Source organism: Dermacentor variabilis, chromosome 4 (genome assembly GCF_050947875.1).
Source record: "Dermacentor variabilis isolate Ectoservices chromosome 4, ASM5094787v1, whole genome shotgun sequence".
NCBI lineage: Eukaryota > Metazoa > Arthropoda > Arachnida > Ixodida > Ixodidae > Dermacentor > Dermacentor variabilis.
Genome location: NC_134571.1, coordinates 205841986 through 205868268, shown reverse-complemented (window position 1 = coordinate 205868268; position 26283 = coordinate 205841986). Strand labels below are relative to the sequence as shown.

Genomic DNA, 26283 nt, shown 5'->3' with positions numbered 1-26283 from the left:
ACTACACGATATTGTACGCGGAATGATGACGGTGGTAAGCGGTATACGTAATAATGCAAAATTTAGTCGCACAAGCTTCTAACCGCTTACTTATCACACCCGCATACAGCTCAATGACAACGCATCAATAAAGTGGCACCTTGTGGGCTGCAACGCGCGCAAAATCTTGCGCTCGCCCTCTTGTTTTTGTGAGCACTAGCACGCACGCATGCAGCGAACAACCACAAACGGAGTAATCAACGTACACGACGCATGCGTGTATTGTTCACGGAAAGACTGCCGCGTACGTGCTGTAGCAATACATTCGGCGACTGCACAACATAGCAGCACGACAGGTGCAGTCGTAAACAACGCATCCTTGCCATCGGCCATACCATGCTGAATACGCCGGTTCTCGTCCGATCCCCGAAGCTAAGCAGCATTGGGCTCGGTCAGTACTTGGGAGGGAGACCACCTGGGAACACCGAGTGCTGATGGCACCGTTCCTTTTGCTTTTTTATTGCGTGCTTCTGTGACGTCTTGTTTTGTTTTTTTTTTTCATTAGCACAACGTGTGGGTCGTTGCATTTACTGTAACTTACGTTCAACTGGAGCCTGCTGGTAGAGCCAACGCCGAAGTGTAACACCAATATTCAGGCCACTACACGATATTGTACGCGGAATGATGACGGTGGTAAGCGGTATACGTAATGATGCAAAATTTAGTCCCACAAGCTTCTAACCGCTTACTTATGACACCTGCATGCAGCTCAATGACAACGCATCAATATAGTGGCACCTTCTGGGCTGCAACGCGCGCAACATCTTGCGCTCGCCCTCTTGTTTTTGTGAGCACTAGCACGCACGCATGCAGCGAACATCCACAAACGGAATAATCAACGTACACGACGCATGCGCGTATTGTTCACGGAAAGACTGCCGCGTACGTGCTGTAGCAATACACTCGGCGAAGGCACCACATAGCAGCACGATACAGGTTCAGTCGTAAACAACGCATCCTTGCCCTCGGCCATACCATGCTCAATACGCCGGTTCTCGTCCGATCCCCGAAGCTAAGCAGCATTGGGCTCGGTCAGTACTTGTGAGGGAGACCACCTGGGAACACCGAGTGCTGATGGCACCCTTCTTTTTTGCTTTTTTTATTGTATGCTTCTGTGACGTCTTTTTTTTCATTTACACAACGTGTGGGTGGTTGCATTTACTGTAACTTACGTTCAACTGGGGCCTGCTGGGGTAGAGCAAACGCCGAAGTGTAAAACCAATATGCAGGCCACTAAACGATATTGTACGCGGAATGATGACGGTGGTAAGCGGTATAGGTAATGATGCAAAATTTAGTCGCACAAGCTTCTAACCGCTTACTTATCACACCCGCATACAGCTCAATGACAACGCATCAATGAAGTGGCACCTTGTGGGCTGCAACGCGCGCAAAATGTGGCGCTCGCCCTCTTGTTTTTGTGAGCACTAGCACGCACGCATGCAGCGAACAACCACAAACGGAGTAATCAACGTACAAGACGCGTGCGTGTATTGTTCACGGAAAGACTGCCGCGTACGTGCTGTAGCAATACATTCGGCGGCTGCACAACCTAGCAGCACGATACAGGTGCAGTCGTAAACAACGCATCCTGGCCATCGGCCATACCATGCTGAATACGCCGGTTCTCGTCCGATCCCCGAAGCTAAGCAGCATTGGGCTCGGTCAGTACTTGGGAGGGAGACCACCTGGGAACACCGAGTGCTGATGGCACCGTTCCTTTTGCTTTTTTATTGCGTGCTTCTGTGACGTCTTGTTTTTGTTTTTTTTTTCATTTGCACAACGTGTGGGTCGTTGCATTTACTGTAACTTACGTTCAACTGGAGCCTGCTGGTAGAGCCAACGCCGAAGTGTAACACCAACAATATCCAGGCCACTACCTGATATTGTACACGGAATGATGACGGTGGTAAGCGGTATACGTAATGATGCAAAATTTAGTCCCACAAGCTTCTAACCGCTTACTTATAACACCCGCATGCAGCTCAATGACAACGCATCAATATAGTGGCACCTTCTGGGCTGCAACGCGCGCAAGATGTTGCGCTCGCCCTCTTGTTTTTGTGAGCACTAGAACGCACGCATGCAGCGAACAACCACAAACGGAATAATCAACGTACACGACGCATGCGTGTATTGTTCACGGAAAGACTGCCGCGTACGTGCTGTAGCAATACATTCGGCGAAGGCACCACATAGCAGCACGATACAGGTTCAGTCGTAAACAACGCATCCTGGCCATCGGCCATACCATGCTGAATACGCTGGTTCTCGTCCGATCCCCGAAGCTAAGCAGCATTGGGCTCGGTCAGTACTTGTGAGGGAGACCACCTGGGAACACCGAGTGCTGATGGCACCCTTCTTTTTTGCTTTTTTTATTGTATGCTTCTGTGACGTCTTTTTTTTTTCATTTACACAACGTGTGGGTGGTTGCATTTACTGTAACTTACGTTCAACTGGGGCCTGCTGGGGTAGAGCCAACGCCGAAGTGTAAAACCAATATGCAGGCCACTAAACGATATTGTACGCGGTATGATGACGGTGGTAAGCGGTATAGGTAATGATGCAAAATTTAGTCGCACAAGCTTCTAACCGCTTACTTATCACACCCGCATACAGCTCAATGACAACGCATCAATAAAGTGGCACCTTGTGGGCTGCAACGCGCGCAAAATGTGGCGCTCGCCCTCTTGTTTTTGTGAGCACTAGCACGCACGCATGCAGCGAACAACCACAAACGGAGTAATCAACGTACAAGACGCGTGCGTGTATTGTTCACGGAAAGACTGCCGCGTACGTGCTGTAGCAATACATTCGGCGACTGCACAACCTAGCAGCACGATACAGGTGCAGTCGTAAACAACGCATCCTGGCCATCGGCCATACCATGCTGAATACGCCGGTTCTCGTCCGATCCCCGAAGCTAAGCAGCATTGGGCTCGGTCAGTACTTGTGAGGGAGACCACCTGGGAACACCGAGTGCTGATGGCACCCTTCTTTTTTGCTTTTTTATTGTGTGCTTCTGTGACGTCTTTTTTTTTTCATTTACACAACGTGCGGGTGGTTGCAGTTACTGTAACTTACGTTCAACTGGGGCCTGCTGGGGTAGAGCCAACGCCGACGTGTAAAACCAATATGCAGGCCACTACACGATAATGTACGCGGAATGATGACGGTGGTAAGCGGTATACGTAATGATGCAAAATTTAGTCGCACAAGCTTCTAACCGCTTACTTATCACACCCGCATACAGCTCAATGACAACGCATCAATAAAGTGGCACCTTGTGGGCTGCAACGCGCGCAACATCTTGCGCTCGCCCTCTTGTTTTTGTGAGCACTAGCACGCACGCATGCAGCGAACAACCACAAACGGAGTAATCAACGTACAAGACGCGTGCGTGTATTGTTCACGGAAAGACTGCCGCGTACGTGCTGATGCAATACATTCGGCGAAGGCACCACATAGCAGCACGATACAGGTTCAGTCGTAAACAACGCATCCTGGCCATCGGCCATACCATGCTGAATACGCCGGTTCTCGTCCGATCCCCGAAGCTAAGCAGCATTGGGCTCGGTCAGTACTTGTGAGGGAGACCACCTGGGAACACCGAGTGCTGATGGCACCCTTCTTTTTTGCTTTTTTTTATTGTGTGCTTCTGTGACGTCTTTTTTTTCATTTACACAACGTGTGGGTGGTGCATTTACTGTAACTTACGTTCAACTGGGGCCTGCAGGGGTAGAGCCAACGCCGAAGTGTAAAACCAATATGCAGGCCACTACACGATATTGTACGCGGAATGATGACGGTGGTAAGCGGTATACGTAATGATGCAAAATTTAGTCGCACAAGCTTCTAACCGCTTACTTATCACACCCGCATACAGCTCAATGACAACGCATCAATAAAGTGGCACCTTGTGGGCTGCAACGCGCGCAAAATCTTGCGATCGCCCTCTTTTTTTTGTGAGCACTAGCACGCACGTATGCAGCGAACAAACACAAACGGAATAATCAACGTACACGACGCGTGCGTGTGTTGCTCACGGAAAGACTGCCGCGTACATGCTGTAGCAATACATTCGGCGACTGCACAACATAGCAGCAGGATACAGGTGCAGTCGTAAACAACGCATCCTTGCCATCGGCCATACCATGCTGAATACGCCGGTTCTCGTCCGATCCCCGAAGCTAAGCAGCATTGGGCTCGGTCAGTACTTGTGACTGAGACCACCTGGGAACAGCGAGTGCTGATGGCACCGTCCTTTTTGCTTTTTTATTGCGTGCTTCTGTGACGTCTTGTTTTTTTTTTTTCATTTACACAACGTGTGGGTGGTTGCATTTACTGTAACTTGCGTTCAACTGGAGCCTGCTGATAGAGCCAACGCCGAAGTGTAAAACCAATATTCAGGCCACTACACGATATTCTACGCGGAATGATGACGGTGGTAAGCGGTATACGTAATGATGCCAAATTTAGTCGCACAAGCTTCTAACCGCTTGCCTATCACACTCGCATACAGCTCAATGACAACGCATCAATAAAGTGGCACTTTGTGGGCTGCGACGCGCGCAAAATCTTGCGATCGCCCTCTTTTTTTTTGTGAGCACTAGCACGCACGTATGCAGCGAACAAACACAAACGGAGTAATCAACGTACAAGACGCGTGCGTGTATTGTTCACGGAAAGACTGCCGCGTACGTGCTGATGCAATACATTCGGCGAAGGCACCACAGAGCAGCACGATACAGGTTCAGTCGTAAACAACGCATCCTGGCCATCGGCCATACCATGCTGAATACGCCGGTTCTCGTCCGATCCCCGAAGCTAAGCAGCATTGGGCTCGGTCAGTACTTGTGAGGGAGACCACCTGGGAACACCGAGTGCTGATGGCACCCTTCTTTTTTGCTTTTTTTTATTGTGTGCTTCTGTGACGTCTTTTTTTTCATTTACACAACGTGTGGGTGGTTGCATTTACTGTAACTTACGTTCAACTGGGGCCTGCAGGGGTAGAGCCAACGCCGAAGTGTAAAACCAATATGCAGGCCACTACACGATATTGTACGCGGAATGATGACGGTGGTAAGCGGTATACGTAATGATGCAAAATTTAGTCGCACAAGCTTCTAACCGCTTACTTATCACACCCGCATACAGCTCAATGACAACGCATCAATAAAGTGGCACCTTGTGGGCTGCAACGCGCGCAAAATGTGGCGCTCGCCCTCTTGTTTTTGTGAGCACTAGCACGCACGCATGCAGCGAACAACCACAAACGGAGTAATCAACATACAAGACGCGTGCGTGTATTGTTCACGGAAAGACTGCCGCGTACGTGCTGTAGCAATACATTCGGCGACTGCACAACCTAGCAGCACGATACAGGTGCAGTCGTAAACAACGCTTCCTGGCCATCGGCCATACCATGCTGAATACGCCGGTTCTCGTCCGATCCCCGAAGCTAAGCAGCATTGGGCTCGGTCAGTACTTGTGAGGGAGACCACCTGGGAACACCGAGTGCTGATGGCACCCTTCTTTTTTGCTTTTTTATTGTGTGCTTCTGTGACGTCTTTTTTTTTCATTTACACAACGTGTGGGTGGTTGCAGTTACTGTAACTTACGTTCAACTGGGGCCTGCTGGGGTAGAGCCAACGCCGACGTGTAAAACCAATATGCAGGCCACTACACGATATTGTACGCGGAATGATGACGGTGGTAAGCGGTATACGTAATGATGCAAAATTTAGTCGCACAAGCTTCTAACCGCTTACTTATCACACCCGCATACAGCTCAATGACAACGCATCAATAAAGTGGCACCTTGTGGGCTGCAACGCGCGCAACATCTTGCGCTCGCCCTCTTGTTTTTGTGAGCACTAGCACGCACGCATGCAGCGAACAACCACAAACGGAGTAATCAACGTACAAGACGCGTGCGTGTATTGTTCACGGAAAGACTGCCGCGTACGTGCTGATGCAATACATTCGGCGAAGGCACCACATAGCAGCACGATACAGGTTCAGTCGTAAACAACGCATCCTGGCCATCGGCCATACCATGCTGAATACGCCGGTTCTCGTCCGATCCCCGAAGCTAAGCAGCATTGGGCTCGGTCAGTACTTGTGAGGGAGACCACCTGGGAACACCGAGTGCTGATGGCACCCTTCTTTTTTGCTTTTTTTTATTGTGTGCTTCTGTGACGTCTTTTTTTTTTCATTTACACAACGTGTGGGTGGTTGCATTTACTGTAACTTACGTTCAACTGGGGCCTGCAGGGGTAGAGCCAACGCCGAAGTGTAAAACCAATATGCAGGCCACTACACGATATTGTACGCGGAATGATGACGGTGGTAAGCGGTATACGTAATGATGCAAAATTTAGTCGCACAAGCTTCTAACCGCTTACTTATCACACCCGCATACAGCTCAATGACAACGCATCAATAAAGTGGCACCTTTTGGGCTGCAACGCGCGCAAAATCTTGCGATCGCCCTCTTTTTTTTGTGAGCACTAGCACGCACGTATGCAGCGAACAAACACAAACGGAATAATCAACGTACACGACGCGTGCGTGTGTTGCTCACGGAAAGACTGCCGCGTACGTGCTGTAGCAATACATTCGGCGACTGCACAACATAGCAGCAGGATACAGGTGCAGTCGTAAACAACGCATCCTTGCCATCGGCCATACCATGCTGAATACGCCGGTTCTCGTCCGATCCCCGAAGCTAAGCAGCATTGGGCTCGGTCAGTACTTGTGAGGGAGACCACCTGGGAACACCGAGTGCTGATGGCACCGTCCTTTTTGCTTTTTGATTGCGTGCTTCTGTGACGTCTTGTTTTTTTTTTCATTTACACAACGTGTGGGTGGTTGCATTTACTGTAACTTGCGTTCAACTGGAGCCTGCTGATAGAGCCAACGCCGAAGTGTAAAACCAATATTCAGGCCACTACACGATATTGTACGCGGAATGATGACGGTGGTAAGCGGTATACGTAATGATGCCAAATTTAGTCGCACAAGCTTCTAACCGCTTGCCTATCACACTCGCATACAGCTCAATGACAACGCATCAATAAAGTGGCACTTTGTGGGCTGCGACGCGCGCAAAATCTTGCGATCGCCCTCTTTTTTTTGTGAGCACTAGCACGCACGTATGCAGCGAACAAACACAAACGGAATAATCAACGTACACAACGCGTGCGTGTGTTGCTCACGGAAAGACGGCCGCGTACGTGCTGTAGCAATACATTCGGCGACTGCACAACATAGCAGCAGGATACAGGTGCAGTCGTAAACAACGCATCCTTGCCATCGGCCATACCATGCTGAATACGCCGGTTCTCGTCCGATCCCCGAAGCTAAGCAGCATTGGGCTCGGTCAGTACTTGTGAGGGAGACCACCTGGGAACACCGAGTGCTGATGGCACCGTTCTTTTTGCTTTTTATTGCGTGCTTCTGTGACGTCTTGTTTTTTTTTTCATTTACACAACGTGTGGGTGGTTGCATTTACTGTAACTTACGTTCAACTGGAGCCTGCTGGTAGAGCCAACGCCGAAGTGTAAAACCAATATTCAGGCCACGAGACGATATTGTACGCGGAATGATGACGGTGGCAAGCGGTATACGTAATGATGCCAAATTTAGTCGCACAAGCTTCTAACCGCTTGCCTATCACACTCGCATACAGCTCAATGACAACGCATCAATAAAGTGGCACTTTGTGGGCTGCGACGCGCGCAAAATGTTGCGCTCGCCCTCTTGTTTTTGTGAGCACGACTAGCACGCACGCATGCAGCGAAAAACCACAAACGGAGTAATCAACGTACACGACGCGTGCGTGTGTTGTTCACGGAAAGACTGTCGCGTACGTGCTGTAGCAATACATTCGGCGACTTCACAACATAGCGCGATACAGGTGCAGTCGTAAACAACGCATCCTTGCAATCGGCCATACCACGAATATATTGCTTTAGCTGGCACATCGCATGCCTCCTCGTTAGTATAGGGATTCCACTTCCGGCCACCGCAGTGAACGGTCACGGAATGTTTTGCTCCGAAGGGGCAGTTACAGCGGCCCAGCAGGGCCGCGGTCTCAGGTTGAACGACATACCGAAGGATGACTACCAGGTTATTTTGCCGCAACTACCTACAGGATCGACAGTTACAACGACCGTTTTTTTTTTTTTGACGGAGACGTGAAGGCGACGCCCTACTGTGTCGAGCATTTCCGTGAGGCACATGGCTATCTGCAGCTGATGCTAGAAGTGGAGGCCCTCGGTGCCTTTCAGATGAAGCACGTCTGGGCCATCACTTTCAAGGACAAAAAGGGCAAACAAAAGACTTTGTCTGCTCCAACCTTCAACGTAAAGGACCACCGATGCATCGTCATAGACCCTCGAAATCAAGACGTCAGGATGAAGCTGTATTGGCTTCTACATACGACTCCGGACGACGAAGTCTAAGGCGCCCTGGGTCCTTTGGGCAAGGTCAGCGAAATTTCGAGGGAAAAGTGGCGCGTTGCAGGCTGCAACGACAAAGGCGCCCACACGCGCCTGGTGTCCCTACGGCTTATGGTAGGCGTTACCGTGGAAGACCTGCCTCATCAACTTCGCGTCGGGAAAATCATGCACTCGTGCACGTCCCAGGCAGACCCCCGCTCTGCCTCCGGTGCCATGGCACCGGTCACATACGGCTCGAGTGCCGAGTTCCGCGTTGCAAGCTCTGTCGTCGCTTTGGCCACAACGAGAGTCATTGCGCGCGTAGCTACGCCAGTGTGACCGGAACTGGGTGAAGCGACACCGTCGATGAGCACCTCATGGAGCAAGTCGACGCGGAGGAGACCGTCAGTGGAGGCGAGAAGCCGACAACGTCGGGTGCCGCGCCTTCTGTCCCATCCGAAAACAAGAGACCTATGAAAGCTGAGGTCAGTCAAAATGGAAAGAAGAACGAGCCTCAGAATACTTCAGAGGCCTTGAAAACTCCTACCAACTGTGCTGCCGTTAGCGAGACAGACGAGACAGAAGAGAGCGGAACCGCAATGGAGGGCATCAACTCGGAAGGAGGAAAAACCAACCCTGGCGTCGCTGTCTCAAAGAGACCACGGGAAAATACCATCGAAGACGACAACTGAGAGAAGGTCAAAGCCGGTGAACCGCCCCCAAAGGCAGGGTCCCACCGCAGGGCTTCCCTGAAGGTGAAGCCCAACGTGCCTCCAGACAGGAGGACTACACCGACAGGGCCTCCGCGTTAGCGGAGTGCGCTGTCCGTGGGACGACTTTACCGCTAGACTGGAGCGCGACGCGCAGCACGAAACGCCGCCATGCCTACCGACAAGGAAAACGCCTCGGCTTCGCCATGCTTGACGAAGCACTCACAATTAGTGCGTTATACCAGTGTAAGTGTGCGTCCTGCCGATTCGGCCCAATCACCCAGCGGTCCGCTTGACCTATCGCTTTCTGTGAATTCAACGTCCTTACCGGCATTAAGAATAGGCACGCTGAATGTGCGCGGTCTCACGGCAAGAAAGCGGCAAGTGCAGTTAAGACGTCTGCTAAAAGAAAATACTATCGATATTCTAGCCTTATAGGAGTCAAAAATAGACAGCGAGGAGCAGGCGGACCGCATGGTCCAAACATACGCATTAGATTTCAACGTTGGTGTTTGCCATGCCGTTGAAAAGTCTGGTGGTTGTGCTATCTTTCTGAAACGAGGTATTGGAATCGTTGAAGGGGGTGTTATCACCTCCGATGACAGAAGGTCAGCATTGTGCGACTTTTCTTTAAACCAAGTACAATGACGAATTATATGCGTGTACGCGCCGAACCAAATTTCAGAAAGAAAAGCGTTTTTTTATTGTGTCGCTGGCTTTCTAAAATGTGACAGGCAACTCATTTTGCTTGGCGATATTAATTGTATTTGCATGCCCGAAGACTCAGTTAAGAATGAACCAGTACAGGACAAAAGTGCCCTACAGCTTAAGGCGTTGGCGGATGAATGTGGCCTTGTCGATGTAGGGGACATATTCCGTGGAAATCAAGTGCAATTTACCCACTTTCAGGGCGAAAGCCACGCACGATTAGATCACGTTTATATCTATTCGGATGTTTGTCTATGTGCTGTAACTATGCCGTGAAACATGTTAGTTTTAGTGATCACAGCTTCGTAATGTTTGAAATAGGTAAAAAGCGGAAAGTCTCTTCATTCAACTGGGAACTGTGGAAATTAAATGAACAGCTCTTAACCGATGACACATTTGTCCAAATAGTAGTACTCGAGAAATTGGAAATAGCGTCCACCAGTCACACAAATTTCATCGAAGCTTGGGAACAATTCAAGTGCGACGTTAAACTAAGTGCAATAGACAGATCATGCATACTACGACAAAGAAAAGCAAAAGGAAAAAAAACTACAGTGCACACTTGATTTCCTTTTGAACGCCGAGTCTAGAATACCGGGTTTGTTTAAAAGTAAAGTCGACGATGTTAAAAGACAGATGGAAGAAGAAAAATATAAAGGCGCTGTTATTAGAGCGCGTTCAGAGAGGCTTTGGTTAGGCGAAAGACCAACTAAGAGGGCGATTGGTGAAGAAAAAAATATGCAACAATAAACGAAATATATGAAATTCGCTACCAAAACGAAGTCTCGACAGATAAGAACGTCATTGAAACAGCATTTGTAGAGCGATACCGTAGTTTGCTTGGCAAAGAAGTGCAAGTAAATGATATACTTATAAAAGACTATGGCAAGCAAATGCCAAGGCTTGACGAGGATATTAAACTAGAGCTTAAAAGACACATTACTAGAGACGAAATCAAACAAGCAATTGAAGATTTGAGCAAAGGAAAGACGCCTGGGCCAGACGGCCTCAGGTCAGCGTTCTATAAAGTTTTAAGAATGAAGGAAGGAGGAAGGAAGGAAAATGTGGAGAAGGAAGGCAGGGAGGTTAACCAGTGTAGCGTAACCGGTTTGCTACCCTACACATGGGAGCGGGATGGGGGGGATGAAAGATGGGAGGAGGAGAGTGAGAGAGAGAGCACATAACACAGCAAACACATCGTCAGTTACAGTCCGTTACTCTTGCGCGGTACGCGACATCACTGTCACAGCCGCTTGTCCAAGCCCGTATCCTTCATAAACCGAAAAGAATGAAGTAGCAGAAATACTATACCATGTTATAGCAGAAGCCTACGATAGTAAACAAATGCCTCCATTGTTCAAACTAAGTCGCGTAGTTCTAATTCCTAAAACCGATGAACCCTCCAAATTGCAGTCAGTAGAGTCTTATCGGCCCATAAGTTTGACAAATGTAGATTACGAGATCTTTATGAAAGTAGTAGCAAGAAGATTCCAGTCAGTAATTACAGCTATAATTGGCCCACATCAAACATGCGGGATTAAAGGAAGAAGCATATTCACAAACATACATACCACCAGAAGCATACTAGAAGGTTGCGAAGCTTTTTCCGGAAAGATAGCAATGATTCAACTAGATCTAGAAAAAGCTTTCGACAAAGTCGCACATGGCATACTGTTGGCAGTGCTAGAACAAGTTAACATAGGCAGCGTAATAAGTGAAGGCGTGAAAATGGCATATAATAACTGTACTACTAAGCTTATCATTAACAAAACGCTTAGGGAAGGAATCTCAGTAAGGTCTAGTGTGCGCCAAGGATGCCCAGCCTCAAGCCTGCTATTCGCCATATATCTTGAACCGTTGTGTTTACAAATTCTGAACAACAAATCGATATGCGGCTATCGCTTCTTAACCAACGAAATTAATATCCTCTCATACGCAGACGACATCGCAATCTTTTGCCGAACTCAAAAAAAGCATCGAAAGTGCCATTAAGGAAGCAAAAACATTTTGCAGCCTAACTGGAACTGTCATTAGTTGGCAAAAATGCCTAGGATTCTGGCACGGTGAATGGGACGAGAGGCCGACTCAATTCGAAGGTATAAGGTTTTTTTATACGCCGGGCAAATACCTTGGCATTCCTTTGGAACACTATCGCGGAAACAAAGACCAATGGGCGGGTGAAATTGACCGGGTTAAATCCCAAACAACAAAATGGGGCGGACGCGATTTCTCAATCTTTGCACGTGCAACTGTGTCTAATATGTTCATCGTAACAAAAGTTTTCTAAATGATGCAAGTGCTTTGCATGGCAAGGATGTCTGTGCAAAACTTACACAGACTGTTTGCTGTCTTTATTTGGCGGTCGAACTGGGAGAGTACTAGTCGTCTGAACTTATTTCAGTTGGTTAAAAACGGAGGGCTGGGCTTATCGCATTTATTTCTTAAACAAGTTGTTACACGGTTCTTTTTGTGAGGCAACAGAACGATGCCTTCCTGCAGAGTATTTGTCAAGTGTTTTTGAGCAAGGCATTACCCGAATACGTAGTGTCATCGTATTCTACTAATCATGTTCGATTGAGAGGGTTTATGAAAGAAGTCGTTGATGCTTTTCGTTTTTTGAAAAGTCACTTTCCGACTGAATATCTCTCGGCTGTAACAAAGAAAAAATTGTACAGAGACTTGCTTAATGTGATGTGTCCTGTGCCGAACTATCGTTCCTTTTATGTACTAGGACGAGAGCGTAATGTTTTGAGTCGCGTTAAAAAGATGCCTGTTAGAGGGTCGACCAAGACGTTTTTCTTCTTTCTTCACACCGGCACGCTCCCTGTAAAACCCTGGCTTAAAGAAAAAGATATTTTTGTCCCTTGGAGTACTAACTGTACAATATGCAATAAGTCCGAAACCATCGAGCACGTATTTCTAGACTGTTCAGACTGTTTTTCTGTGGGACATTTTACAAAGGACACTCAAAAAGCAACTTCCACGTACACCTCACGGGATTCGATTTCTGCCGTTTGATCAGACAGGGGACGTACCGTGTGATCTACTGATGTTGTTGACAATGCACAGTGTATGGAAGACTCGAATGGATCTAAGACACGAGAATGTTAAATCACAATCGTCAGAACTGTACTTCAGAGACGCTATTATGTACGTCCGCGACGTCTACAGGACACTTTCCGATCCTCCAGAATGGCTACCTGTGTTTGATCAGTTGCTAACCCAAGAGCCGTACTAACCTAACAACACGAGACAAAGTACGAGTCTCGTTTTTAATACAACCTAAGTGTATGTATGTCGAATTCCAACAAGATTTCCTGTCCATTGTACGAGGAGAAATCCGGCAATAAAAAAAAAAATTCGGCCATCCCATGCTGAACTCGCCGGTTCTCGTCCGATCCCCGCAGCTAAGCAGCATTGGGCTCGGTCAGTACTTGGGAGGGAGGCCACGGTCAGTACTTGGGAGGGAGGCCACCTGGGAACACCGAGTGCTGATGGCACCGTCCTTTTTGCTTTTTTATTGCGTACTTGTGTGACGTCTTGTTTTTTTTTCATTTACACAACGTGAGGGTGGTTGCATTTACTGTAACTTACGTTCAACTGGAGCCTACTGGTAGAGCCAACGCCGAAGTGTAAAACCAATATGCAGGCCACTACGCGATATTGTACGCGGAATGATGACGGTGCTAAGCGGTATACGTAATGACGCAAAATTTAGTCGTACAAGCTTCTAACCGCTTACCTATCCAACCCGCATACAGCTCAATAACAACGCATCAATAAAGTGGCACTTTGTGGGTTGCAGTGCGCGCAAAACGTTGCGCTCGCCCTCTTGTTTTTGTGAGCACGACTAGCACGCACGCATGCAGCGAGCAATCACAAACGGAGTAATCAATGTACACGACGCGTGCGTGTATTGTTCACGGAAAGACTGACGCGTACGTGCTGTAGCAATACATTCCGCGGCTGCACAACATAGCACGATACAGAAGCAGTCGTAAACAACGCATCCTTGCCATCGGCCATACCATGCTCACATCTTTATACAGCGTTTTCCTTTTCACTTGACACAGGTAATCAATTGAAGAAACGAACAGTAAGAAAACGCACACTGTCTACCACTTCCTTAAGATAGCCACGAAGTCTTCCGGTCATGCCGGCCGTGCTGACAACATGTGCCGGCAATGCGTCGTTTAATCTGAGCTGTCAGACGGTGCGCAAAAAAGGACTGCGCACATCGTGGAAAAACAAAAATCGGTTTACTAGTTGTCGACCAAACAGATGTGCTAAACCCGATGGCCCCGTCCTTCACTCTTCTGAACAAATTTGTTCGACTGCACCGTTCCCAGGTTGAACCCCAGATGAACACCGCAAACATTCTGTGTAGCTTTTGCACATTTACTCTAGAACAATATAACGCTTGTATAACGTAGTATAACTTGGCGACTTAAAAGATGTTAGAAACTGTCGCTCTTGCAAAAACAGACAGGTTAGTAGCTTTCCATTTGTCTACTTTTTCTTTAATTTCACTTGTTTGGTTGCTTTAATATTCGTCACTGCTATTGTAACTGCCTAAGGGAATACCGAGATACGTCTTGGGAGTTTTCACCCAGGTCACATTCGCGAAATAGTCTGGTGCGGAAAGCCAATCCCCATGCCACAGCCCGAGGGATTTGCTCAATCTAGTCTGCTACCCGTGACTTCACAGAAGTGTTTGACTATAGATATTGCTTTGGTTACACTTGCTTTATCTATGCAACACACTGCAATGTCATCTGCATACGCCAGTAGCTTCACTTCTGTCGCTGCTAATCTAAAACCACGTATTTTGTCATTTTCATTAATTGCCACACACATGGCCTCTATATAAATAGAGGCCATGTGTGTGGCCTCTATTTACATAAACAGCCTTGGCGCACTGAACGCATAATGTTAATGGGGGATCCCAGAGACTTATTAACAATTAATCTGGTTGTGCAATTCTTGTACGCCAAGGCCACGCCCTCAGTGATGATGGAACCGACATTAACGTGATCCAAGATGGCAAACAAAATAACATGAGCGACACAATCGAAAGCTTTCTCGAGATCGAGCTGAAGAACTGCAACGCCGCCTCCGGTGACGTCACAGCACTCGAGCACACATCGCATCTTATGGATGTTAGAAAAAATAGTTCGCCCTCTGATGCCACAAGTTTGGTGGTCTCCGATGACGCGTTGTGACACCGATGACGCCAATGACACCTGGTCTCCGATGACGCCTCCGATTTCTTTGATGACGCCTTGGAGTCTGGTAGCTAAAATCTTAATAAATATCTTGTAATCAACATTTGTTAGGGATATTGGCCTATAGAATGACACTAATTTTAGTTTATCTATTTCATCACTCTTGGGTATTAGTATGGTGTGCGCTTTTCCAAAGGAAGGGGGCAAATATTTCTGCTGATATGCGCCATTGAATACATCTGCCAACAATGGAGCCAATTCTCTCTTAAATGCCTTATACCACCCAGTGCAGAGACCATCAGGTCCAGGCGTCTTTCCGGGGTTCAAATCGTCGATTGCCTTTTCGACTTCCCCCTCAGTTATTTTGGCTTCTAATCCTTCTTTGAAATCATCACTTATTCACGGCATGCGATGGAGAAAACGCGCTTTAAAACCATCTACATTCGCTTCCTGATATGCAAAGAGCGACTGGTACTACTCGAAAAAGGCTCGCCCAATGCTCTCATCGTCTTCAACGACAGTTCCTTTCACGAGAATTTTATCGATGTGGTTTCGCCGTCCATGCGCCTTCCCAAGACCAAGCGCCTTATTAGTGGGCGTCTCCCCTGCCGCTGGTGCATCTGCTCGCGCACGCACGATGTCACCTAGATAGCGCTCTTTGTCGAACTGTTCAAGTTTTTCCTTGATGTTTCGCACATCGTCTTTGTACGTACCAGGCTCTCTACACTCAAGCATTATCAGCTGCTCAAGCAGACTTCTTAAGCGCTTTTCTTTTATTTCCCTCTCAAATTTTATGCAACTCGATCTTTCTATGGCTTTAATTTTAACCTTCTGTTTCAACCATTCCCACTTCTCTGTTATTGTTTCCGTTGCATCATAGAATATTTCAATAACCGCATCCCTTACTGCTTTTACATACCCCTGATCATTTAGTAACAAGGCATTCATTTTCCACAGATCCCAATTAAAAGCATGTTTCGTTTTCACTACACCTATGTGACACTTTACAAGGCAGTGGTCCGGAAACCACACTGGCACTACACAATAACTATGGCATCTTGGAATCGTGTCCAATAAAATGTACATTCGATCCAGTCGTGCGTGACTACTGCCCTGAAAACGAGTAAAAGTCACTTCCCGCCCCCCTTCCAGACACTCGAAAACATCGTCAAGTTCATTTTCCGCTATTAGTTTTGATAATACGTTACAGCTTTTCTCTAGCACACCGAAATTATCCACTCTGTCTCTGGCATTCAACACACAGTTAATGTCCCCTAACAACATAACGCTTCTCACAATGGACATACTTAGAAAGGTTCTAAATAAACAAGACACGCTCCTCCACTGAATTCGGAGCGTACACGCATATGACGCGGAATTCAACCTCACAGATCAAAACTTCACAAAAAACAATCCTTCCAGATTCGCAGGAAAATACACTTTGAATCTGCAGTCCAGGCAGCTTCTTAACGAACAGAATGCACCCCCCGGACGTGCCTACCGCATGGCTAACCACCACAAAATATCTGTGCGTCAATCGTCGCACCATGCTCCCGCTCTGCTCCTCTCCGTCAACCTTAGTCTCTTGGTCTGCTAGTACGTCTATTTTGTGGTCAGTGACCAACCGTAGGACCTGGCTTTGCCTGCGACTAGCGACCCTCGCACGTTCAATGTGGCAATAATAAGGGACGGTATTTCAGCGATTTTAAACTAGCGAGAAAAGCAGGCCCGGAGCATGGTGCTTACCGTTCACGACTAGCCCTCGGCTAGCCGCCTCCGGGACCTCCCGGCTTGTTGGTGTCGTTAGGCGATGGCGTTTTGCCCGCAGGTTTCTTTTCAGGTGGTAGATTCCGCTTTGGCTTGTAGCACATCCGCCTTCCTTGAGGCGCCTTGGGCGGCGGCCCTTCGCTGGTGCTCGTCGCACCGCCGTCCCTTTCTTTGGTCTCGTCATGGGGGCGCTTGACTGGGGCCCCGAGAGTCATAGTCCGCTCACCGTCGTTGACGTCCTTGTCCTGCAGCAATGCCGTCGTGTCATTGTCGGGCGCCTCTTCGTTAACGCCCACCGTAGCACGGCTCACTGTAGGGAGGTCCTGTACCGGCTTGCCCGCCTTCTCGGCAATCTCAGCTACTGAGCCTTCTGCGCCGGCGGTAGATGAACCTCTGAGTGTCCCTGTCGAAACCGAGTCTCCGGTTCCTTTGGCGGCGTCCTCCATCTCGACCACGTCCATGACGTGTTCAGCCGCAACGTCCCTCGCTGCTGGTCCTGTCACGGCTGCGTAGGATTTGACGCAGTCAGCGTCAACGTGGCCGAAACGTCTGCACCTGGAAAAGCGCGGGACTTTGCACTCTCGGCGGACGTGCCCCGTGCCTTGGCAGCGCAGGCACTGCATGGGTCGACCGGGCACGACCACCAAGGCCAACTCTCCGCCGACGCGAACCTGATGAGGAAGGTCCTCCACTTTGACGCCGCTTTTCAGCTTGAGGAGCACAGTCCTGGTGGTCGAAGTCTTGTCGCCCGTGCCATGGACGCGCCACCTTTCCCGGCTTACCTCCTCCACCTTGCCGAAAGCCGCGAGCGCAGTCCGGACGTCTTCGTCGGCAACGCCGTACAGCAGCCAGTGAAGCCGAACCTTCACCTGCTGGTCTTGTGGGTCCACGATGACGCACCGTCGTCGCTTCACTTGCAGTTCTTTGAAGGCCATAAGGCGTTTCGTCGCAGTGGCATCGATCAGGGTCACCGCCCAGACGTGTTTATCTGGTACGCCCTTATGCTTACCACGTCCGGCATCAGTAGCGTCGGCAGTAGGGCGTCTCTAAAATCCTGGACCTTGTATTGTCTGGCACGTACATTACCGTGTAAAAACACGGTGTTATATGCCACTCGTCTTTTCGGCAGCTGAGGCAGAATAAACGGATAATCATTATCGTCGCCGGCGATCCTGTTTCCGCGACCAAAAGTGGCCGCTGTCACGCCTCACCTGGAGCCCATGATTCTGCTGACCGCTCAGCTCGGCTGCCGGAAGCAGAATGAGCGTGGTATGGCCGATGGCAAGGATGCGTTGTTTACGACTGCACCTGTATCGTGCTATGTTGTGCATTCGCCGAATGTATTGCTACAGCACGTACGCGGCAGTCTTTCCGTGAACAATACACGCACGCGTCGTGCACGTTGATTACTCCCTTCTTGGTTGTTCGGTGCATGCGTGCGTGCTTGTCGTGCTCACAAAAACAAGAGGGCGAGCGCAACCTTTCGCGCGCGTTGTAGCCCACAGAGGGCCACTTTATTGATGCGTTGTCATTGAGCTGTATGCGGGTGTGATAGGTAAGCGGTTAGAAGCTTGTGCGACTAAATTTTGCATCATTACGTATACCGCTTAGCACCGTCATCATTCCGCGTACAATATCGTGTAGTGGCCTGCATATTGGTTTTACACTTCGGCGTTGGCTCTATCAGCAGGCTCCAGTTGAACGTAAGTAACAGTAAATGCAACCACCCACACGTTAGTGTAAAAGAAAAAAGAAGTCACAAAAGCACGCAATAAAAAAGGATGGGTGCCACCAGCACGCGGTGTTCTCCCTCCCAAGTACTGAAAGAGGCCAATGCTGCTTAGCTTAGGGGATCGGACGAGAACCGGCGTATTCAGCGTGGTACGGCCGATTTTGTTTTCTTTATTGCTTTATCTTTTTTTAATATTTGGGGTTTTACGTGCCAAAACCACTTTCTGATTATGAGGCACGCCGTAGTGGAGGACTCCGGAAATTTTGACCACCTGGGGTTCTTTAACGTGCACCTAAATCTAAGCACACGGGTGTTTTCGCATTTCGCCCCCATCGAAATGCGGCCGCCGTGGCCGGGATTCGATCCCGCGACCTCGTGCTCAGCAGCCCAACACCATAGCCACTGAGCAACCACGGCGGGTGCTTTATCTTTGGTACATAACTTTTCACAAGAGACAACAATTACCGTAACATAAACCAAAGTGCAATACAGATTTGCTGGGTGCGCTCGTATTCAACCAGTATCGTACTGGCTTAGTGTAATCAAAATTCGCGCAAATCCACCAACGGTTACACTCTTGGGAGCCACTCGGGTTTCCTCTGTCGCTTCATGGAGAGCGACAAACCAGTGCATCTGTTCCTTGAAATACATTCGTGCAGGCCGCGCATCTTTATCAACATGGTATCCTGCCATTCTCGCGCGCCAAATACAGTGGACGCCTAAGAGCATAGATCAAAAGGCACCCCATCCTCATTATCTATGCTTAAGTAACGAATTCCATACGGATCTAGTGGAAATTCTTTCTTTAGTGTCCTCCGCAATACATCCCAGAAGAGCACGCCTTCCCAACAGTTTAAAGAAACATGATCTATTGTCTCTGGCTGCTTGCAAAATAAACAGTGCGTTCCCCACGGTAAAATACTCTCTTTCCCTCCAAAAACTTCTTAACTAGTGATGTTCCAGTGTGTAATTTAAAGAAGAAGGTTTTTGTTGCTGGCGGAACCTGCATTTTCTTCACTCTTTTTAAAACATCGCTGCTTGGACCTCCACGGTACAAGGACCTGTACAACGGCACTGAGAAAATGTCGCACAAAGCACAATACAGATTCTTTTTGTTCAGACCGGACAGGTAATCATTCGAAAAGCGCACTGAAAGAAATGTGACACTCAATACGACTTCGTCGTAAAAACCTCGAATCCCTCCCGAAAACGCTTCGGTTGAAACAACATACTCTGGCAGCCTTCTACTCAGCCTCATTTGACATACCGTGCGCGAGAAAGGGTCCGTTGCGTCCCTAAAGAACCAGAACCGGTTTACCAACTGCCGTACAAAGAGATGGCCCAGTCCCAGCCCCCCGTCTTTTACCCGCCGGAACAAGTTGGTCCGGCTGCAGCACGCCCATTCCGACGCCCAGAAAAAGACGGCAAAAATCCTGTGTAGCTTCTCAACATTTGACCGTGAACAGTGCAACACCAGCATTACGTACCAAAGCTTGCTGATAAAGAAAACGTTACAAACGGTGGCTCTGGCAAAAATAGAAAGGTTAGTGCCTTTCCACGTCTCAGCTCTCTCACGTGTGTCTTTGACCTGCCCTTTCCAGTACTGCTCGCTATCACGATAGGCATAGACCGGGACGGCCAAGTACTTGCCCGGGGTCGTCACCCATTCCACGTTGGCGAAATGATCTGGCTTCGTTGGCCACGATCCATGCCAGAGGCCTAGGCACTTCGACCAGTTAACTGCACTACCAGTGACATGGCTAAATTTACGGACACATTTGACAGCGTCTATTATGCTCACCTGATCCTCAGCGAAAACTGCGACATCATCGGCATAAGCGAGCAGCTTCACTTCTACAGCTTGTAGCTTAAATCCAGTAATTCTATTGCTTTCTATCAATTTCATGCACAGCGTTTCAATGTAGACACAAAACAAAAGAGGGCTGAGGGGGTAGCCCTGACGCACAGAACTTTGCAGCCTAATGGGAGCCCCCAAACTCTTATTCACGATAAATCTCGTCGGGCAGTTACGGTACGCCACGGCGACCCCCTCGCAGATTACAGATCCGAGATTGGCGTAGTGTAAAACGGCAAACAAGATTTCATGAGCCACGCAATCAAAAGCCTTCTCGAGGTCAATCTGTAAAATGGCAATCCGACTATTACAATCATCACAGCACTCAAGTACACTGCGCGCTTTGTGAATATTAGTAACAGTAGTACGGCCTTTAATCCCACATGTCTGGTGAGGCCCGACGATGTCCGGTATCACTGACTGCAATCTTCGCGCCAATACCTTCATAAAGATTTTATGCTCGATATTGGTGAGTGCTATGGGACGATACGCCATAACATATCTTAATTTCGCTGCATCATCAGTTTTAGGAATGAGTACTGTGTGTGATAACCCATAAGACAAAGGCAATGTGTTCCATTTGTAAGCTTCGTTAAAGATTACATTCAATACAGGGCTAATTTCGTGATCAAATTCTTTATAAAAACCGAGGCTAAAGCCGTCTGGAACAGGCGATTTTCCGGGGTTTAGGCTGTCTATGGCCTGTTCCACTTCGGATTCTGTTATCTCAAGTTCCAATCTTTGTTTTCTTTCGTCGTCCAGTCGGGGTACAGCACGCAAAAATTCCTTCCCAAATGTGGTAGCGTCTACTTTGTGGTACGAGAAAAGCGTCTGGTAATGCTCATGAAAAGCTGCTTTGATGTCGTCAGTGTCTGTTGATAAGATCCCACGCCATTCTATTCCGTCGATGTGGTTCCTTTCAGCGCGTGCTTTTTCTAACCCTAGCGCTCGTTTCGAAATCGCTTCACCTGCAGCTGTGTCTTCAGCCCTTGCCCTCACCAGGGCTCCCCGATAGCGTTGCTCTTCAAGTAGCTCTAACTGTTGTTTCACTTTTCTTATGTCTTCTATCCATTTGCCCGGTGCCTGAGATTCCTGCCTGAGCAGTTTATGAAGAAGAGTCTTTAACTCAGTCTCTTTTTGTTTCTCTGCGAAACGAATACAGGTGGCCCTCTCTATTGCCTTTATTTTTAGGGTTTCCTTACTCAGCTCCCACTGTTGCCATACATGAAGCTTTTTACTGGGGTCTATTTTCCTTACTTCTTCTCTTACTGCTCGGTTAAACGATTCATCCTGAAGAAGCTTGTTATTTATTTTCCACGTTTACCATGAGAAAGCGTTACCTCGCTTTGGAATTCCTATGCAGCACTGAATTAAACAATGGTCAGAAAACGACACTGGCCCTACTTCGTAACTGGTACATTCCGGAAGAATGTCAACAGATCCATAAATGCTGTCGAGCCGTGCGTCACTAGAGCCCTCAAACCGCGTGTACTTCACAGCACGCACTCCTTCGAGGCACTCTGCCACATCCTCAAGGTCCCAGATCACTACAATTTGCGACAACACTTCAGTGCTTTTGTCTTTAAGCCCACAAACGCTTGTTTTATCCCGTGCACTGAGGACACAGTTGAAATCGCCCATTACTATGAGCTGTCTTCCCTTGCATAGACGCTCTTCAATGTGGTGAAAAAACTGAGCCCTTTCATCCACCTTATTGGGCGCGTTCAAGCACACAATACGCCACTCGTTGTCGAACGAAAAATCGACGACAACACACCGGCCCGACACACACGAATAAATTGCATGCACCTCTAGCACCGGCAACTTCATAACAAAAAGGACACAGCCAGCGGATGTGCCCACGGCATGTCTGACTACGGCAGAAAACCTAGACGTGAAACGCGGCACCATAACGCCGGTCTCTTCTTCACCATCGACTTTCGTCTCCTGCACGGCTAGAACATCAATGTCGTGCTCCGTTATAATCCGGTAAAGCTGGCCTTGCTTTCTTTTCCCTGCCAGTCGTCGAACATTTACAGTAGCGACTTTCAACGGACACGTTGGAGCCATTTTAACAGTAGGGGAAGAGGCCGGCAATATGGTGCGTACCTCTGGCGTCTAGCACGAGGCTAGACGCCGCCATCGCAGCCAGTGCGGTCCGGCGGAAGAACGTGAGCGTGTCCTAGGGACTCCGAATTTCCGGCACGCTTCTCTACCGGTACATTACGGCGCGGCCGAAACAATGAACGCCGGCCTTGAAGCGCCTTTGCCGGGGGCTCCTGGGCTCCAGGCGTCGCTGTCTGGTAACCGTCGGCGCTGGTTTGGGCGTGGGAACGCTTCGCCGCAGCGGCGACGCTGGTCAGCATGCGGGCACCACTCTTGTCCGGTTGCAGCTCGTTCGGACCCTTGGGCTCGACGACCTTGGGCTCCGGAGTGTTCTCCCCATCCCTTCCGGTTGTCTCGTTTGAACTAGGCAAGTCATAGGCTAGTTGTTGGCTCGCTGAACCATCCCCAGTGAGGGCGTCTCCGCCGATAGACGCTGAAGAATCGAGTGGCCCCGTCTGCTTGCCTGCCTCGTCTGTTCCCCTCGCTGCATCCTCGGCTTCAATGACGTCCATGAGTTCGACAAAGCAACGCGTAGTGGACCGCCACCTCAGGACGCAATTTGAGGTGAGTTGAATGGTTTTTCGAAGCTTTATGGTTGCTCCTCCGAAGACTACGTGTAAAAGGAGTCGCTAACCCTAACCGCCGGAGCCTCGCCGGCGGCTGGGCACGTCAACGCCTGAAGCGTCATGGACGAAGAGGCAGCCATGTAACCACAAGATCAAAACGGTGAGGAAGAATTCATTACTATTCTAACCGTGATACGCCACGCCAAGCCCAAGATCGTCATTCTGCGGCTGGGGACTAAAATCAACTTAAGAGAAGCCATGCCCTACCATGTGAGCGCTGCCATCACGGCAGCAGCTGCACTTCCCACAACCGAATCTCGGGACGTCGCTACCCAAATTAGACAGCTGCAGAACCTTGTAGTTGCGGAAAGCCGGCGGGAGGCTGCGACGCAGAAGCTCGCCGCCCTCAAGACGTCGTCAGTTCGGAGGGGAACAACACGAAATAACAGCATACGTGGCGCATGAGCCGGATAACGCAAGGCGTGTAGTTAAAGGGCTCCTGCTTGACGTCCCGGACGACGAACTGACAACAGTCATAACGCTTGAAGATCAGGAACTCCTAGCAGCGAGAAGACTGGGCCGATCAACAGCTATACTCATCACTGTCAAGGGACCAGAGCTACCCAAGAGAGCCCTACTTGGGAGATCAGTCACCAAAATACAACCATTCCGTCCCAACGCGGTCCAGTGTACAACATGCTTCATCATTGGGCATCGAGCCGACGTCTGCCCCAACGCGCGGAATTTTGCGCGGTGTGAACAAGGCGGGCTTCAATTTCCACCGGACCAAAGGCCGGATAGAACAATGCACGAGTGGAAATCAAGTGTGCGAACTGCGGCGGGCCTCATGGGGCAAGAGATCCCTATTGTCTAAAGAAACAACAAGCAGACCGCATGGCGAGATTGGCGGCCGAAAAACGCAAGCAACACACGTCAAGGAAAGAAAACACGAGCAATCGACACCCGAAAGCATACCGCAATAAGCTACCACCTAAAAACGACACCAACTACCCAACGCTGAAGACACAGAATCGCTTCGACTGCCTAAGAGAACCAACACCTGAGAACGTGCTGACGCGCTCCGAAAACTACGGCAGCCTACCTCACCTCACTAGGCGAGAACCACACAAGGGCACTACACCACCAACTAACAACGCCAAGAACAAGGCAAACAAGAAACCTCAACAAGGCAGTGCAGAAGTTAAAGGAGCATGGAGGTCACGGGCAGATGTAAGTCCGCCAGCTCCCACTCCTCAGGGCCGTACTGACGACAAAAACAAAACTAATCCTCCTCATAACCCCACTCAAGTCACATGCAAGACAAGAATCATGGTCAGGAAAGCTGCATACAGGAACACCAGCGAAACCCAACCCACGAAACAACCAATTACAGCACGCTTGCCTACTTTCTCAAAGAAATAGCAGAAATTCGAAAAGAACAAGTAGATTTGGAAAAAGAAGATGCAGAACGCGGCAGAATAGTAGCGTAAATGCAACAACAACTCGTTGCTATTACACAACAACTTGCCGCGCTAACGCAAAGCGTGGAAACTTTACAGCGAACCTTTAGAAAACGACTTCCCGCCAGGGAGGAAGCGCACCCCTATAAACAAGGCCATTCTAGCAGTTATAGAGATTAATGACAGCAAACGTAACTCACTACACGAAACGGCTGTTGCCATATGGCCATGCAATTGTTGAGGAATACGCCGTAAAAAGAACTCTCTAATACAATACCTCAGACACACTGCGCATAAGCCGGACGTAATAACTATTCAGGAGACCAATGCACCGATCTCCCTACCGGGTTACAAGGCCTACCACTATCCAAGTATTACACACCGGTCCCGAAGGCGAACCGATGATGATCCGATTAGTCATCCTATAATGACGGTGACACTGGTGGCGAACCAACATACGGCCTTACACGAGGACCTCAGTCATATGAACAAAGGGGAAGAGGAAAGCGTATTGGTTAAATGCCGCTTCTTCAAACGATACGACTTAACCATTATTAACACCTACCGTACTCCTAAAGGAGGGGCTTATCGCAAAGCATGGGCGCGCTTGTTCAAAGAGCATGGCAAGAAGGACTTGCTATGAGTAGGCGACTTCAACAGCCACCATGAGGCGTGGGGTTACAATCATAGTACGCAAAATGGAAGGCAGCTCCTACGAAACGCAAGTGATGCCCACCTATCGCTTCTAAATGACATAGAAACTCCCACTAGTATTGAAAATTCAGTGAAAAGAGACACAAACCGAGACCTGACCTGGGGCCGGACAGTAAGGAAGTGGAGTGGAAAGACACCGGGGAAACGTTGGGTAGTGATCACAGCATCACAGAAATAATAATTCCCGTACCACAGAAGCAATGCACGACTAAAGGAAATCGCACTACAGCCTCAAATATCACAGTCTGGGATGCTTTCTGGGGTCTTATCCAAGGAGCGCGTTCTGATAAACCGGAAGAATGGGCGAGAACACTACGCATCGTGCACAAGGGTACAACCAAGACAGTACAAAGATCTGAAGACCACCCGCTAATAGACAGACACCTACTCAATCTATGGGACAATCGGCACAAGCTACTTAGAAAATGGCGAAAGAACAAGCGCTTAAAATGCCGTATAGATAGCATCACCAAGGAGGCGCAAGAATACGCCGACAAACTCGCAACTGACAACTGGATGCAGATATGCGAGCAAGCCGGAAACAACAGGCACACAAGCCGAGCCTGGTCCCTTTTTCGGGTGCTTCTTGGGCAACCCAGGAGAAAGAACCACCTGGAGGCAATCCAACTGAGGGAGGAAATTGGAGCGCACGATTTCGCAGAAGAAATAGCCAACCATTTCTTCCCTTCGGCCACCTTACAGAAAGATAAGCGACAACTACCATTCACACAAGATTGCGGCGAGGTACCTGCAGACCGGCCATTTACATTTGGGGAGCTTAAAGCAGCCATCAATGCAAGCAAAATACACACGACATCTGGAGCGGACGGCATCACAAACAAGATGCTACGCAATATACCAGACACACAACTGGAACAGCTCCTGGCTATCATAAACCAAGCTTGGGAAAACGGTGACATACCGGAGAGCTGGAATATGGCTACTGTGATCCCAATA

The 26283-nt window shown here is 48.9% G+C and overlaps 9 non-coding genes and 3 pseudogenes across 9 annotated transcripts; all 12 read left to right on the top strand.

Annotated features, from left to right (window-relative positions):
* Nucleotides 1-360: 360 nt before the first annotated feature.
* On the top strand, nucleotides 361-479 carry LOC142580951 (5S ribosomal RNA). The gene has a single exon (XR_012828087.1). It is a non-coding gene; the product is annotated as a 5S ribosomal RNA (ribosomal RNA).
* A 521-nt stretch (nucleotides 480-1000) lies between these two features.
* On the top strand, nucleotides 1001-1119 carry LOC142580494 (5S ribosomal RNA; annotated as a pseudogene).
* A 514-nt stretch (nucleotides 1120-1633) lies between these two features.
* Nucleotides 1634-1752, top strand: LOC142580950 (5S ribosomal RNA). The gene has a single exon (XR_012828086.1). It is a non-coding gene; the product is annotated as a 5S ribosomal RNA (ribosomal RNA).
* A 524-nt stretch (nucleotides 1753-2276) lies between these two features.
* Nucleotides 2277-2395, top strand: LOC142580384 (5S ribosomal RNA; annotated as a pseudogene).
* A 516-nt stretch (nucleotides 2396-2911) lies between these two features.
* LOC142580305 (5S ribosomal RNA) lies at nucleotides 2912-3030 on the top strand. The gene has a single exon (XR_012827731.1). It is a non-coding gene; the product is annotated as a 5S ribosomal RNA (ribosomal RNA).
* A 515-nt stretch (nucleotides 3031-3545) lies between these two features.
* Nucleotides 3546-3664, top strand: LOC142580304 (5S ribosomal RNA). Its single transcript, XR_012827730.1, has one exon. It is a non-coding gene; the product is annotated as a 5S ribosomal RNA (ribosomal RNA).
* Nucleotides 3665-4178: 514 nt separating this feature from the next.
* On the top strand, nucleotides 4179-4297 carry LOC142580551 (5S ribosomal RNA; annotated as a pseudogene).
* Nucleotides 4298-4815: 518 nt separating this feature from the next.
* On the top strand, nucleotides 4816-4934 carry LOC142580303 (5S ribosomal RNA). The gene has a single exon (XR_012827729.1). It is a non-coding gene; the product is annotated as a 5S ribosomal RNA (ribosomal RNA).
* Nucleotides 4935-5449: 515 nt separating this feature from the next.
* LOC142580302 (5S ribosomal RNA) lies at nucleotides 5450-5568 on the top strand. The gene has a single exon (XR_012827728.1). It is a non-coding gene; the product is annotated as a 5S ribosomal RNA (ribosomal RNA).
* A 514-nt stretch (nucleotides 5569-6082) lies between these two features.
* LOC142580300 (5S ribosomal RNA) lies at nucleotides 6083-6201 on the top strand. Its single transcript, XR_012827726.1, has one exon. It is a non-coding gene; the product is annotated as a 5S ribosomal RNA (ribosomal RNA).
* Nucleotides 6202-6718: 517 nt separating this feature from the next.
* LOC142580299 (5S ribosomal RNA) lies at nucleotides 6719-6837 on the top strand. The gene has a single exon (XR_012827725.1). It is a non-coding gene; the product is annotated as a 5S ribosomal RNA (ribosomal RNA).
* A 515-nt stretch (nucleotides 6838-7352) lies between these two features.
* LOC142580298 (5S ribosomal RNA) lies at nucleotides 7353-7471 on the top strand. The gene has a single exon (XR_012827724.1). It is a non-coding gene; the product is annotated as a 5S ribosomal RNA (ribosomal RNA).
* The last annotated feature ends 18812 nt before the right edge of the window (nucleotides 7472-26283 follow it).